The sequence below is a fragment of the Saimiri boliviensis genome, chromosome 2 (assembly GCF_048565385.1).
Source record: "Saimiri boliviensis isolate mSaiBol1 chromosome 2, mSaiBol1.pri, whole genome shotgun sequence".
Taxonomy (NCBI): Eukaryota; Metazoa; Chordata; class Mammalia; order Primates; family Cebidae; genus Saimiri; species Saimiri boliviensis.
Window position 1 is genome coordinate 185898307 of NC_133450.1, and position 11782 is coordinate 185910088.

Here is an 11782-nt window from a genome sequence, read left to right on the forward strand (position 1 = left end):
GCGCAGGTGGCGCCCTTTATAGCAGCGCGGGAGGCCCGGGCCCCGCCCGCACTGGAGCCCCGCCCTGCAGCCCTGGAGCAGGAGGAGTGGGCACCTCTGCGACCCCGCCCGACCTGGGCTGAGAGGCTGGGGCGGAGGCCGGGTGGGAGAGCTGGTGAAGAAGGTGGCAGGGGGTGGTGGGTGCAGTCCTGGAGTGTAAGGAGCTTTGAGGGAGGGGTGGACCTCGGAGGGCACTTAGAGGAGGGGGCGTCATGGGGGCTGAGAGGCTTGGGCAGATTTGAGAGCCAATGGTGGGAGTATAGGCAGGATTCAGGGCCATGGCTGGAGAGGAGGCAGCTGTCATGAGACCACCTGGGTCACCCCATCTCCTTGGGGGCAGGAGGAGACCTGTCAGAAAGGAACTGGCCTCATCTCTCCAGGATGACTAGACCCAACAGGTCCTCAATTCAGGGAAGGAGGGAGGGGGCTGTGGGCCCCAACTGAGAAGAGATCCTGTCTCTTCTATGAGGACAGATAGGCATGGACCTTTCAAGGGGATGGCTTCTGTCAGGGAGGCAGCAGTCCAGACCCAGCTGGGCACACAGATGCATGTGCTGAGTTCCAGCGAGCCTTCATGGGCCCTTCTCCTTGTGCTGTGAGCACCTGGTGTGTGGCATGTCCTGGCCAACTATGTCCACCGCTGTCCACACATGGTGGATGTCCTGTGTGCCTGATCATATGGCTGGGCATTCCTCATGGCTGTGCACATGCCTGTTGAACATGGCTGGGTTACTTGAGCTGGTCACACGTGTACCTGCATGCATTGCTCTCATGGCTCCAGAGGCTGAGCTGCGGTTGCCCTGACATGCCACATGCCACATGCTTGCCAGCAGGGTGAGTCCCAGCTGTTTTTAACCCTCTCCTCTCCCATCTGGCTTATCCCTGGCCAAGGAAAAGTTTTTTGTTTTGTTTTGAGACGGAGTTTCGCTCTTGTTACCCAGGCTGGAGTGCAATGGCACGATCTCAGCTCACCGCAACCTCTGCCTCCTGGGTTCAGGCAATTCTCCTGCCTCAGCCTCCTGAGCAGCTGGGATTACAGGCGCACGCCACCATACCCAGCTAATTTTTTGTATTTTTAGTAGAGAGGGGGTTTCACCATGTTGACCAGGATGGTCTCGATCTCTTGACCTCGTGATCCACCCGCCTTGGCCTCCCAAAGTGCTGGGATTACAGGCTTGAGCCACCGCGCCCGGCCCTGGAAAAGTTGTTTTTGTTTGTTTGTTTTTTGAGATGCAGTCTCGCTCTGTGGCCTCGGCTGGAGTGCAATGGCCCAATCTTGGCTCACTGCAACCTCCGCCTCCCAGGTTCAAGTAATTCTCCTGCCTCAGCCTCCCAAGTAGCCAGGATAACAGGCACACACCACCATGCCCAGCTAATGTTTGCATTTTTAGTGGAGACGGGGTTTCACCCTGTTGACCAGGCTAGTTTCAAACTCCTGACCTCAAGTTATCTACCCACCTCTGCCTCCCAAAGTACTGGGATTACAGGTGTGAGCCACTGCACCTGGGAGTCTGTCTCTTTAAACAAACTTAATTGTGGGGGAGTCAGCCACATCTGAGGGGGACCATGGGAAAACCTTGCATTCGTGTGCGCACGCTCTCTCTCTCAAGAGATAGGATCTTGCTCTATCACCCAGGCTGTGGTGCAATCATAGCTCACTGTAGCCTTGAACTCCTGGGCTCAAGCAATCCTCCCACCTCAGCCTCCAGACTGTGCTACCATGATACTTAGCTAATTTTTAAAAATGTATTGTAGGCCGGGCGCGGTGGCTCACGCCTGCAATCCCAGCACTTTGGGAGGCCGAGGCGGGTGGATCACGAGGTCAAGAGATCGAGACCATCCTGGTCAACATGGTGAAACCCCGTCTCTACTAAAAAAAAATACAAAACATTAGCTGGGCATGGTGGCACGTGCCTGTAATCCCAGCTACTCAGGAGGCTGAGGCAGGAGAATTGCCTGAACCCAGGAGGCGGAGGTTGCGGTGAGCCGAGATCGCGCCATTGCACTCCAGCCTGGGTAACAAGAGCGAAACTCTGTCTCAAAAAAAAAAAAAAAAAGTATTGTAAAAACAAGGTCTTGCTATGTTGCCCAGGTTAGTCTCAAACTCCTGACTTTAAGTAATCCTCCCACCTCAGCCTCCCCAAGTGCTACGTTGCCCTCTATGCTGACATCTGGTGGCCTGGGAGCAAAGAACATGCCTTCACACCAGGCTTCTATGGCAGCATTGCCAGAGAAGATAAAATAAATCATTTTCCAGAGGGACTTAATCCAGGTGAGCTAATGATCCTGAGGACTTGTCCCTTGAGGAATGGCTATGAGAAATAAGGGCTCCTGGTCAAGCATGGTGGCTCATACCTGTAATCCCAGCACTTTGAGAGGCCAAGGCAGTGGATCACCTGAGGTCAGGAGTTTAAGACCAGCCTGACCAACATGATGAAATCCCATCTCAACTAAAAATGAAACAAATTAGCCAGGCATGGTGGCAGACACCTGTAATCCCAGCTATTCAGGAGGCTGAGGCAGGAGAGAATAGCTTGAACCCAGGAGTCAGAGGTTTCAGTGAGATCGTATCACCTGGGTTCAAGCAATTCTCCTACCTCAGCTTCCCAAGTAGCTGGGATTACAGGCATCCACCACCATGCCTGGCCAATTTTTTTTTTTTTTTTTTGCATGTGTGTGTATATACACACATATATTTTTTTTTATTAAATTTTTTTTTTTTTTTTTTTTTTTTTTTGGTAGAGACAGGGTTTCACTATGTTGGCCAGGCTGGTCTCAAACTCCTGACCTCAGATGATCCACCCATCTCCGCCTCCCAAAGTGCTGGGACTACAGGCATGAACCACCGCACCCAGCCTGAATAGGCATATTCAGAGAGAAAAGAAAAGAAATAAGAGCTCCCAGTCCAGAGGTGGTTCATGCCCAAGGAGATGGGTTTAGCAATATACATATAGTAGATTCACATACATGCAGGCACTTGTGCATACACACACACAAACACACACACACCCTGTGGCTTGCAGTCACACACTTGCCTATTGACACTGAGCTCTGCTCCATGCTCAGGGATCCTGTTCACATGAGAGCCTCGACATGGGCTCACACATACATAGAACACCCACATGCGGATTCTAATGACCCTTGACCCAGAAACATATACCCCACCCTTCAGGCCTCCCTGGGCTGGGAGGCTCCATGGTGAATCAGGGAGCCATCACTGAGTACCTGCCCGCTGGCCCCACTGCCAGCCTGTGACTCAAGACAGAACCATAGACTCCTGGTGCCAGAGCCCAGATCACAGGCTATGGGATTGACAGAGCACCCATGCCATGCTGCCCCCTATTCTCCCCACCCTATAATGTGCTTCCAGCCCATCCTTGTCTCGAGTGGAGCTGCAAAGGTAGCACATGGCAGAAACTAGCAAGGGACTCCTCAACACTGAAAGAAAATGGGGAACCCCAGCCGACAACACCCCATCCTCACCCTGTCCCATCCTGGGCCTGCTGGCATTCAAATCTAGCCTGGGAACCAGAACAGGGGAGAAAAACAGGGACAGCTCTTCCACCACAGGCACAAGCAAGGCTCCTACACACACTTCTAATTTTTCTTTCTTTTCCTCTTCCCTTATAAAAGCAACCTGCAGTCGGGCACAGTGGCTCATCCCTGTAATCCCAGCACTTTGGGAGGCCGAACCAGGCAGATCATTTTAGGAAAGGAGTTCAAGACCAGCCTGGACAACATGGTGAAACCCCGTCTCTACTAAAAATACAAAATTCAGCCAGGCGTGGTGGCATGCACCTGTAATACCAGCTACTTCGGAGGCTGAGGTAGGAGAATCGCTTGAACCTGGGAGGCAGAGGTTGTAGTGAGCCGAGATCATGCCATTCCACTCCAGTCTGGGCAACAAGAGTGAAACTCTGTCTCAAAAAAAAAAATTAGCCAGGCATGATGGCAGGAAAAAAAAAAATTAGCTGGGCATGGTGGCGGGCTGAGGCAGGAGAATCTCTTGAGCCCAGGAGGCAGAGGTTGCAGTGAGCGGAGGTCGCACCACTGCACTCCAGCCTGGGCAACAGAGCAAGACTCTGTCTCAAAAAGCAAACAAACAAACAAAAATCAACGTGCACACACATGTGTCTGCATTCACCTCACATGGGTTTTCTCATGGGCTGCACCAGGAAGGAGCTAGTCACACACACAACTGTGGATTTGTATGTCTTATTCATGTCCAGGATCGTTTATTTACACATTTGTAGCTACATGTACTCACCCATATATGCATGGATGTATGTGCCTATCTATCACCCTGACCGAAGTTTACCATAGAGCATCTTTGCGATACCCTCCAGTCAATGCAGCTGCATGCCAAGGCAGTTGTTTTAGTTATCGGAACAAGGGCTGGGTCTCAATGCCCTTGTTCCCCCCACTCGCTCCATCAGGGCCCAACCTTCAGGACCATGACTCCGTGAACTCCCACCAAACTCATTCATGTCCACAGCTCGTGTGTATACACATGTTCATACATATACATACACACATTGGAATGGCTAGAACTGGAGCTGAGAAGATATGGGTAGGTCTTCTTGCTTCTTAGTGGATGTGAGAAGACTCTAGCTGGAGGAAGAGGAAGGATGCAATACCTTCCAAGGGCCCCTTATTCCTGTCAGTCCTCCTTGGGTCACCTGGGATGGAAAGGGGTCAGGATCTGAGGGTGCCTGTGCAGAAGCATCAGGCTGGCCTGAGTTGGGGGCGGGCAGAAGCCCACTGCTTCATTGTGCGACGCGGGAGCAGCATTCCCATTGTAGTCAGTGCGGTTGGCGCCCCCTAGGGCCGAAGGCGGAAGAAAGCATGGCCCCACAGAGAAGAGATTGAGCTTGTTGAACAGCCCTGTGAGTCACTGCTTTCCCAGTCCTCTGGCTTCCTCTTGTGCTTTGGGAAAGAAAGTCGGGGTGCAGGCTGGGAGCCAGCCCTTCTGGGTGCTCTGGGAGGAGGCAGATGAAGAGGTTCTTCCTCCTCCCAGGGCACATCTTGAGCAAGGCCTGTGTCTCACCTGGGCGGGAGGGCTGAGCCAGGGAAGGGGCTTGAACAGCCCATGCACCCCGTGGGAGGCCATGACTTGGTTAAGATCAGAGCTGGAAGAGTGGGTTCCCAGGCAAGGGAAGGGCTAAGCATGCAAGTCCCAGCCTGCTGGACCAGAGGGGCTGGCTGGGGCCCTTCAACGGGTGGGAGTGCCACACCTTTCGTTTCCTGACCCCAAACCCTTTCTGCCTGAATGGGAACAGCCTGAACCAGCAAAGAAAGACCTGGGCCTTCCTTACTGTTAGTGAGTCAGAGGTGAGGGGTGGAGACGTAGAAAGCTACTCACTCTAGAGAACCCCCAAACCCCTAACCTTTTCCAGAGCATCGCAGTGGGGTGGGGGTGAGGGACAGAACAACGCATACATGTGGACATATTCTCGTTTAGAAAGCACTTCCTCCCACTTTGCAAAACAACTCCCAGAAATGGGTGTATTTTTACCGTTTCACAGATGACAAAACTAAGATTTAGAGAGAAACTGAGTGACCACCTGCTAAGGTCACTCAGCCACTGAGTGCTGAGCCAGGATTCAAACCCTATGGGGATGGGGAAGACAGGTGAAAAGGTCAGGGAGACCAGGGAGCCTGAGACAGGGGGAGGAGGGAGACCTGGCACAGAACCCCACTGAGTCCCTCCATGCTCGACCCCACTTTCCAGAGAGGCCACTGTTGAACACTTCCTGCTTCTAGGGTTCAAGGGTAGGGGGCTGGCTGTGAACTGCAAAGAGGAGTGGAGAGCAGAGGTGAATCGCCCTATTCTGAGCATCCCCAGACTCCTCCTCTGGAGCCAACACAGCTACCCCCATCTTTACACAGGTGACCTGGGGGAGAGACCCTGAATACAACTGCTCCAGCTTGGCCTTGGAAAAAATCAACCTTTGACCCATATCCTAGGGGTTCACAGCCTCGTTTCCCTGACCTGCCCTCAGCAGCTTTTGAGGGCTCAGGACAGCTGAGGGTCATGTTGAGACAGCAGAGCGATATGAAGGAGGCTTAGACCTAGAGGTCGAGGAAGGGTGCAGAGTCCTAGGGACTAGGCTGATGGAGACACAGCTCTCTTGCACACCGAGAATTGAGCTCCAGGCTTGGTTTGGCCACTGAACAGTCAGGTCACCTAGACGGCTCTCTTCCCCGACACCCGCAGAGTCTCTCTCAGCTTCTTCATCTGTCACCTGGAGGTTTCAGTTGAAGGGGGCCCCACCTCCCAGGCCTTTGTAAGAATCAAAGAAGATTACAGATGTTTCAGGCTTTGAAAACTGTACTACACAGTCAATAAAGAAAGGTTTGTGGCCGGACATAGTGGCTCATGCCTGTAATCCCAGCACTTTGGGAGGCTGAGGCAGGTGGATCACCTGAGGTCAGGAGTTCAAGACTAGCCTGGCCAACATGGCGAAACCTTTTCTCTACTAAAAATACAAAAATTAGCCAGGCATGATGATGCACATCTGTGGTCCCAGCTACTTATGAGGCTGAGGCAGGAGAATTACTTGAGGCCAGGAGGTGGATGCTGCAGTGAGCCATGATTGTGCCACTGCACTCCAGCCTGGGCAACAGAGTTTCGCTCTTGTTACCCAGGCTGGAGTGCAATGGCGCGATCTCGGCTCACCGCAACCTCCGCCTCCTGGGCTCAAGCAATTCTCCTGTCTCAGCCTCCTGAGTAGCTGGGATTACAGGCGTGCACCACCATGCCCAGCTAATTTTTTGTATTTTTAGTAGAGATGGGGTTTCACCATGTTGACCAGGATGGTCTCGATCTCTTGACCTCGTGATCCACCCGCCTCAGCCTCCCAAAGTGCTGGGATTACAGGCTTGAGCCACCGCGCCCGGCAAGCTGTCCCTTTAATCACAGCCACATTTCATCACGTGTGAATACCCATGTGCATCCACACATGTTTAGCTGTGTGTGCCTGTGTGTGTCCATGAGGCCTCATGTGTACATCTCCTTGTGTGCCCATGTCTAGGCCAGGCTATGGGTCTGTGCCATATGTTTATAAAAACCAGAGATAAGAGATGGGGATCTGTTGAAAGGTCTAGAGATAAGCTGCTGGACATTTGGGCCTGCCCCATGCCAGCCTCAGGGGGAAAGGAGTTAGTGACATGGAGCTGGCATAGACCAGTCATCACTGTGACAGGCCTAGGAGGTCTGGAGGGCTCTGGTTCACACCTCAGGAACTGGATGCTTGGAGCCCCTAGGTTTTCCGATTTCCCATCTCCATCCCCACTGGCAGGAAAGCTTCTAGAACCAGGAGACAGTTGCTTAAGAGGATGAGGGGTCAGGACCAGAGATCGGGGAGGAAAAGAAGGCTTCCTAGGTAGCCTAAACTGGGGCCCAGCATTAGCTTGGCCGCTGCAGCCAGGAAGGGTGCATGGAACATCATTTGGGCTGGCCAATCAGAGGGCTTACTAGAGGAAGAAACATTTGGCTGGGGATTTTATGGAGGGTTTTCCAGGTAAGAGACTACAGGGCCAGGCTCTAGCAGGGCTGACTGCCTGCCTGGGAAGGATGAGATCAGCAGCGAGGAGGCTAGGAAAGGACTTGGGCAGTGTGGGAAGGGCCTTGGGTTCCATACTGACGGCTGGAAGCTTACCCAGGGCCAAGGGGGATTTGAGCTTAGATTTTTTTTTTTTTTTTTTTTTGAGATGGAATCTCACTCTGTCACTGGAGTGCAGTGGCACAATCTCTGCTCACTGAAATCTCTGACTCTCGGGTTTAAATGACTCTCCTGGCTTAGCCTCCTGAGTAGCTGGGATTACAGGAGTGTGCCACCACACCCAGCTAATTCTAATTTTTGTATTTTTAATACAGATGGGGTTTGTCAGGCTGGTCTCAAACTCCTGACCTCGTGATCCAGCCGTCTCGGCCTCCCAAAGTGCTGGGATTACAGGCGTGAGCCACTGCGCCTGGCCAGAGCTTAGATATTCTTTAAGCCCTGAAGATCTGAGGAAGCCTTTACATGGACTGCTGCAGCTGCAGGTAGGGAGAAAGAAGCCAAGGGGGCAGAGCCTTGGCCCCCACCTCCTGCTTCAACCGAAACATCTTAACCATTTTACATTAGGCATTAGGGTTCTTTTTTTTTTTTTTTTTTTTTTAAGACAGAGTTTTACTTTTGTTGCCCAGACTGGAGTACAGTGGCACGATCTCAACTCACTAGAACCTCCACCTCCTGGGTTCAAGCAATTCTCCTGCCTCAGCCTCCTGAGTAGCTGGGATTACAGGCATGCGCCACCACACCTGTATAATTTTGTATTTTTAGTAGAGATGGGGTTTCACCATGTTGGTCAGGCTGGTCTCAAATTCCTGACCTCTGGTGATCCGCCCGCCTCAGTCTCCCAAAGTGCTGGGATTACAGGCGTAAGCCACCGCTCCCAGTCTCACATCAGGATTCTGAATGAGATTACAATCGATAAATGTGCCACCACTAAGAACAGTGGCTAATGAGAACCCTGAAGGTATTAAGCAGGGGAGTGACAGGGTCTATCTACCATTTCGAAGGACCCCTCTAGCTGCTGAGTGGAAGATGGGTTGGAAGAGAGACACAGGCTGGAGGCCTGGGAGGAGGCCATGGAGGAAGCAAGGCCAGATGCCCAGGTGGAAGGAGAAGGGTTTAGGAGGCAGAGTGAGGAGGGCAAGTTGGCAAGCAGCTGAAGAAATTGAAGGAGGCAGAACTGGGTGGACAGGAACCTGAGGTGGGGGCCAAGGGGCCAGCAGGACAATAGGTCTTCAAAAGGCCTGTGGTCTAAGTGCAGGGGGTGAGGGTGAGGGTTGGGGAGGAGGTGGCAGGAGGAGGCTATGCATTTGTCAAACCAGAAAGATGATGGGTGTACATGAGCCCCAGTACACTCTACTCTCAGGCCATTGCAGCCTGCTAGCTAATTATAGGGGAACCACTAGCAACCCACTCCAGGGGAGAGGAGTCAGGGGAAGAATCCAGGGGAGGGAGCAGGCCGCAGCAAGAGATTCCAAAGTCAGACTTCAAGAATGACTTCCTGAGAGTTTTGAGACCAGGGGTTGGTGAGAACTGGGCTCCAGAGAGACCCCATAGGTTGGGAGATGGGGGTGGGGGCATTGTGGAGAGAGACTGGGGAAAGGCCAGGATGCCATAACTATCTTTTTCATCCAAACTGTTGGTTTGGATGAAACCAAGGGGAACTGAGACTAGCTCTCAGTGTTTCCTTGTCCCTCAGGCAGGGCCCAACCTTGGCCTTTTCAGTCCTTAACAGACCCAAGCCATGTCCTGTGGGGGTTTCCAATCTGGGAGAATAGCTGGGTCCTGCTTTTGAGCTCCCAGGCCAGGGAACAGAGATTTTTTTTTTTTGAGACAGAGTTTCGCTCTTGTTACCCAGGCTGGAGTGCAATGGTGTGATCTCGGCTCACCGTGACATCCGCCTCCCAGGTTCAGGCAATTCTCCTGCCTCAGCCTCCTGAGTAGCTGGGATTACAGGCACGCACCACCATGCCCAGCTAATTTTTTTGTACTTTTAGTAGAGACGGGGTTTCACCATGTTGACCAGGATGGTCTCGATCTCTTGACCTCGTGATCCACCCGCCTTGGCCTCCCAAAGTGCTGGGATTACAGGCCCCATTATCTATTAAAAAAAAAAAAAAGAAGAAAGAAAGAAAAAGAAAGCAAGCCTTGGGCAGGCCAGATGCAGTGGCTCACATCTGTAATCCTTGAACTTTGGGAGGCTAAGGCAGGTGGATCACCTGAGGTCAGGAGTTTAAGACTTACAGCCTGGCCAACGTGGTAAAACCCCCTTCTCTACAAAAATTAGCCGGGCATGATGACGGGTGCCTGTAATCCCAGCTACTCGAGAGGCTGAGGTAGGGGAATCGCTTGAACCTAGAAGGCAGAGGTTATAGTGAACTGAGATTGCACTACTGCACTCCAGCCTGGGCCTCTCAAAAGAAAAAAAAAAAAAAAAAAAAAAACCTTGAAGCCTTGGGAAGAATGAGAGGGGGTTGGACTGGCAAGCAGCCCAGAACACGTGAGGCTCCTGGCTTTTCCCTCCTCCCCTGCCCCAAGGAAAAGATCTGCAGCTCAGGCCTCTCTAATCCTTTCTTCCTTCACACCCCACCCCTTGGCCCCAGGAAAGCCAGGTTCAGCAGCAAGTGGCTTGCCTGGAGCCAGGACACCTAGAATCTCAGTAGCTGTAACCCCCCCGAGTCTCTGTGTGACCCTAGACAAGTTCCTACACCTCTCGGCCTGATATCAACCAGGAGATTATCCTCCCCACTCATTTCTTTTTTTTTTTTTTTGAGACGGAGTTTCGCTCTTCGCTCTTGTTACCCAGGCTGGAGTGCAATGGCGCGATCTCGGCTCACCGAAACCTCCGCCTCCTGGGTTCAGGCAATTTTCCTGCCTCAGCCTCCTGAGTAGCTGGGATTACAGGCACACGCCACCATGCCCAGCTAATTTTTCTTTTGTATTTTTAGTAGAGATGGGGTTTCACCATGTTGACCAGGATGGTCTCGATCTCTCGACCTCATGATCCACCCGCCTCGGCCTCCCAAAGTGCTGGGATTACAGGCTTGAGCCACCGCGCCCTGCCCTCCCCACTCATTTCTAAAGTAGAAGAGGGAGTCTTTTCCCTGGTTTGAAACGCCCTTCTTCGTGGTCCCCCTTAGTTCCCTGGGGCAGTGTGAGATGCCTCCTCCTCCCTCTCGGGGACAGATGAGCAGACTGGCCTTTCCTGTGAAGGGTAGGGGTGACTCACGTGCCCCAGGCATCCCCTCGCCCTTATCACTCACCCGGATTAATCTGTGACTCATAAAGCAAGTACCGGATGTTGGGGGTTTACCTGTAAACTTGGGGGAGGCAGTTGGCTAGCCCCCATGTGGCAGGGACTAAGCAGCCCTGAGGACTCATTGACTGTAATTATGCTATATGGACCCCTTAGGCTTTTGGGTCTTGCTCTTTTCACTCTAAGTATGGAGCTGGGCAAAAGAAAATAGGGTCTTCAGCTAACAGGATTTGGGGGTAGAGGAGGTTGTCAGATACCACAGCCAGAAAGGAGGACCCTTGTTGGGTTCACTAAATGGAACTACGTAGAGAAGCTGAGATCAGTCAGAACAGGGGAAAACTGTATTCTAGCACTTTGGGAGGCCAAGACTGGAGGATCACTTGAGACCAGGAGTTTGAAACCAGCCTGAACAACATAGTGAGACCAGTCTCTTTTTTTTTTTTTTTTGAGACGGACTTTCGCTCTTGTTACCCAGGCTGGAGTGCAATGGCGCGATCTCGGCTCACCGCAACCTCCGCCTCCTGGGCTCAGGCAATTCTCCTGCCTCAGCCTCCCAAGTAGTTGGGATTACAGGCACGTGCCACCACGCCCAGCTAATTTTTTTTGTTTTTAGTAGAGACGGGGTTTCACCATGTTGACCAGGATGGTCTCGATCTCTCGACCTCGTGATCCACCCGCCTCGGCCTCCCAAAGTGCTGGGATTACAGGCTTGAGCCACCGCGCCCGGCTAAGACCAGTCTCTTAAAAAAAAAAAAAATGCCAGGCATGGTGGCTCATGCCTGATCCCAGCACTTTGGAAGGCCAAGGCAGCCAGATCATTTGAGGTCAGGAGTTTGAGACCACCCTGGTCAACATGGTGAGACTGTATCTTTACTAAAAATACAAAAAGTTAGCCAGGGATGGTGGCAGATTTCACCCCCTCCCCCAT